Genomic DNA, 5000 nt, shown 5'->3' on the forward strand with positions numbered 1-5000 from the left:
AGAGGGATGAAATACATCCTTATTTTTAATTTAATTTGATTTTTTAGGACTGACATTCAGACACTTGGAAAAAGGCCTATAACTTTCATTGACAAATAATTAGTTGTATTTCACTTCCTCTTACATTTTAAAATGAAGATCACATCCTTCTATGATTAACTTACTATGGTAGATGGCTAGGAATAGTGAGCCAAATGTGCACAGTTGAAGACCTGTGTCAAAGATGCGACCCAACACAACCTTACAGGTCGCCAGCTGTCTATTTGCCGTGCCAGACTTACATTGCGATTTTTTTTTTTTTTTTTTTTTTTTCCAGAATAACACGCTTTTCTGCCCCCCCTTTCTTTTTGGTCAAATTTTTATCAATTGTGTATATTGTGATTTCAATAAGTGGGCCCCACTCTGTCTTACGTTTAATCTCTTCCAAGATTAAAGATGAAAAATCATTCAAACATTGATGGATTTTATTCAAGTATGATCCTTATGTATTTTTAGTATGATATTCTTTGATGCCAAATATAAACTCAATCATACAATTCAAAGTATTGACCTGAACCCAACTTTATTTCTTGAGCTAGAGTTAGTTGATAAAATTATAGTTATATTAATTGTCTTGCTTGTAGTGTACTCATGTTACATCTGGCCAAAGAGAGTAAAGGAAATGGGTTGTCTTGGGTTGCCAATTCCTTTTTCTTATACAGTTTTTATGTCCAAATGATATTGGATTAAGAATGAGTTGCATATGTATATGTATATATATAGATAGATAGATAGATATAGATATCTATACATATATACATATATACATATATGTATATTTATGTATGCATGTGTGTGTGTGTGTGTGTATATATATATATATATATATATATATTATCTATATATTATCTATATATATATATGTATATATATATATATACATATATATACATAAATACATATATACATAATATATATATAATATATATAATATATATATATATATATGTATGTATTATATGTATGTATGTGTGTGTGTATGTATGTTTACTATATATACATATATATATATATATATATATATATATATATATATATATATATGTAACTATATTAGTATAACGATATTACATATATATAACTATATATATATATATAACTATATATATATATATATAACTATATATATATATATATATATATATATATATATATATATATATATATAACTATATATATAAATATATATATATATATATATATATATATAAAAAATACACTATCTGTATATACATATATATATATCTATATGTGTATATATATATATATATATATATATATATATATATATATATATATATATATATATATATATATATATATATATGGACATCTGATTAGAAACTAAAGGTTATGTAGCTTTTACCTTTCACTAGTGAACTGCACAACAGCGAAACCAAATCACAGCATCATAGGAAAAATATATCCTAGCAGACCCTTGGATGTATTTACTCAAATAATAACACCTATAGAAAATTTGAATAGATCAGACACTGGCTAAGCTATAGATAGTCAATCTGAAAATCAGTGAAAATATACAGGGCGACTATATCTATAGGTGCATCTTGAAAGCAAGCTCCCTGATTTTCTAAACAACATCTATATAGCATCTGTAATGTTCAAGTATTTCATAGCATTAAATGTAGTAGTTGGTTGCCTTTTTCTTGATGTGGTTAAGGTGCTTCATTCCATGTATGCACTCAAAGCAATGCCTCTGTCTGCTCCCAGCTGTCAGAGGAGATGCAGCACTTTTACTCTAGCCCTCATTATGCATATTCAGTTAAAATTTGAATTTTTCAGGCTTGTTCCATTCCATGAGGGACACGGTGCTTCATGTTCCATTCCCTGAGGAACATCACAGATGAAGAAATAATACAAATCCTAGAGCAGGATTTGCATGATGAATTCAATACTGATGATTTCAGTAATGATGAAGCATCAGAAAAATCATAATTATGACGATGGCGACGACGATGATGACAACAAGGAAACCACACCCTGGTCTTAAGTCCTGGACACAGCTGTATTTGTGGGTGTGAGTGACTACGTTTACCTTGTAAAATTATTACTAAAGTCCAATCATAAACCATAAGTTTTGTTTTTGTTAGTATAACTACTCCTCCAAATTGCAGGAGAGTCTTATGTACAGTTGATAGTTATAACCTTCATTATGTGGGTTATTTTATTCATGCAACACTCCCAGGGTCGACAGTAGTATATGTATAGACTGTTAATTTTTTAGGAGGGACTTTTCTTCAAGTCCTATCGATGTCCAGTGGTGTATATATGATGCTTGAGTGTATAACTTTGTGAAGTAATTAAATAAAAGTGTTGTGTTCTTAGTTTATGTGGTAAAGATTTTTATGTATTTTGATATTTGATTTAAGTATTTCATATATTTCCAGATGCGGTTGGAATGCCACATACATCATGATTCACCACGTCTAATATAGAAGAATGTTTAAGTGACCGTTCTAGGTACTGTACCAAGCTGTAATATATGGATCCATTCAAAATCACAACATTATGGCATATAATTATTTGCCAGGTTCATTTTCGATGATGAAGATATATATAGATATATGATATTTGGAATGCAGTTAACTTGGCATCATACAGACAGTCTTTTGTGAGTTATGAACAATAGCCTCCAGTCATGTATGTATTAATTTTTCTGTATTGTCTTTCTGATACAGGGATTGTCCCAGGTATAGAACATAGAGCCTGCCTCCTCTTGAGAATATGGATAGAAATTTTGGTGAGTGACTTTATTGTTTTCTATTTATTGATGCTCAATACAGCATAAATAAAGTTTACAGTTTGGAAAAATGACCTTGCAGTTTATTTAGTATGAATATCTTTGATAACTTTTAAAAGCCCTCCAGTTGAAATTATGTATAAACTGCCATCATTTTTTATCAGATTCCTTAAAGGACATGGTGGATGATGTCTCAATTAATACATAGAAACCTGAAGCAAATACAGAAGAAGATTTATGTGAATTCCAATATTTGAACAAAAAGAGACTTTAGTGATATTTGATTATGCCCTATGTAGCACACATATTTGTTTACCTCCAGCATATGGTATCAAGTGATTTGCATTTGTAAAATTTTGGGAGTTTGACACTTGCCATGATACCTAGTTACTTGTTGTAAGTTTTAGCATGAGACATGATAGTGCCTCATGCCGGGCCCATCCTGGGGAACCACCTTATCTGCCTTTCATCAGTTGCATGACACTGGACTTGATGAGGGATGGAATTTGATTCAGCCCTTGTTCTTTCACTCCCACTCATTGGTGGATTCTGGTATTGTATTTAACCAATCATCTAATTTTCTTTTAACCACTTCCACAGTGCACTTGGTTAGATTTCCAATATCCTTTGTTGTACTATTAAAGATTTTAGGGTTATTTATTACTTATATAGATTTAGATATATACTTAGAAAATTGAAATTTGCAGGACCTTTCCATTGTGATGATTAATCCTTTAAGAAACCCTCATAGGCACCACTATTAGCAATATGGGTGCAACTAGAACAACCAGCTGTGTCATTGAAGATGCAATTACTTTTTTAGCAGCTGGTGAAACCCTTATTTTACTATATATGTCATTTATCAGTCAGTATCTTAAGCAAAGTCATGGGCATGACTTTTATTGTTGCTGTTAATATAATCCTTCAGTATTGTTATTATTATTAGCTCTATAGAATATTATTATATGTCATATTACCTTGTCTTTATAGATAGATATAGATATGGTGATTATGCTATATGTAGGATTTCAAGTTATGATCCTATATAATAATGCAAATATCTTGAAGAAAAACACACAACACACACATACACACACACGCACACGCACATAAATACTCGACAGGGAACAGCCCTTGAATGCATTGGTCATTTAACCAAGGTGAAAGCTTTTTAAACACAGAGCCACAGTTTGGTATCCTGCACAGGATACAAATAGGATACAACTTGAATTTGTTATTATTTTCTCTTTGAGCCCAAATTCAAAGAAGAGCAAATATGAACTAAGAGAAAAAAAATGTATTATGGAAGACACCAAAACAGTTCCTACAGTATACATTGAAACATTTTGATGATCAGGGCTTGCAAGGGTTGGTTACAAATGATAATTTTATTTTAAGAATAGAAAACTTTAGGTATAACTTCTAGACTTTCAAATCCCTTGTAAAAGAGAGTTTACTCAGATAGGTTACAGTTTTGAGATTTTCAGAACTATGGAAAGGTTGGGGGGGGGGGTGAAGAAAATGCACTCCTATAAATAGCCTTTTGCTGTCCCATCTTCTTTATTTTTCTTCACTTTCTTGGTATGTTTCAGTCAATCTAGCAAGATTATTTTAGACTGAATCACCCCTTCTCGTTGCATTAATGTTTTACTCACTCTCACTTTCTCCACTGGTACTGATGCTGATGCTAACTGAAAGACAGCAAAGAAATCAAAGTCAGCTTCAAGAACCCATGGATGATGAAGGGTTCTCATACTAGAACAGGAGGCTAAAGCAAGAGCATCTAGCACTGAGGTAAAGCCTTTCCTCCTTCACTAGGAATTTATGATACTGGACCTGTATGGCTTGAGTTGTGATATCTCTTTTCCTTAGGATCTCTCTCTTTATATTCTCAGTCTTTGGTTCCTTGATTTAAAAAGGAGATTTTGCTTTCAACCAGCCAAGGATAGGACACTATTTTCATTTTACTTTTTATCACTTCATATCTACTTTCTGAATAAATTCATTCAATATAAAAGAAGGTAGCATGTTGTGTTTTCAGGTTATCCTTTGAATCTGGAGTTTTAGCTCTTGTAATAAGGAATTATAGTAAAACTTACCCACCCAGGGTAAGTACCTTACTTACCCAGGGAGGTATGTTTCTATGGATCTAAATATTTTGTTTTCTCTCATCATGTTCCACTCACTCTCACTTTGTCCACAG

The 5000-nt window shown here is 31.5% G+C and overlaps 1 long non-coding RNA gene across 4 annotated transcripts in view; it reads left to right on the top strand.

The window, feature by feature from the left end:
• LOC122249764 (uncharacterized) overlaps positions 1–5000 on the top strand; it is a 9977-nt gene that overhangs the window by 1015 nt on the left and 3962 nt on the right. For 3 of the 4 annotated variants that reach the window (XR_015192280.1, XR_015192281.1, XR_015192279.1), the window contains exons 2-5: positions 1840–2074; positions 2445–2517; positions 2736–2797; positions 4500–4591. This is a non-coding gene — a long non-coding RNA (uncharacterized LOC122249764). Of the gene's footprint in view, positions 1–1839; positions 2075–2444; positions 2518–2735; positions 2798–4495; positions 4592–5000 lie in introns of all 4 variants that reach the window. The other variant, XR_006222886.2, reaches the window with a different exon arrangement.

This window comes from Penaeus japonicus, unplaced genomic scaffold (assembly GCF_977035675.1).
Source record: "Penaeus japonicus unplaced genomic scaffold, GWHDUDI00000001_assembly GWHDUDI00000026, whole genome shotgun sequence".
Classification (NCBI taxonomy): domain Eukaryota; kingdom Metazoa; phylum Arthropoda; class Malacostraca; order Decapoda; family Penaeidae; genus Penaeus; species Penaeus japonicus.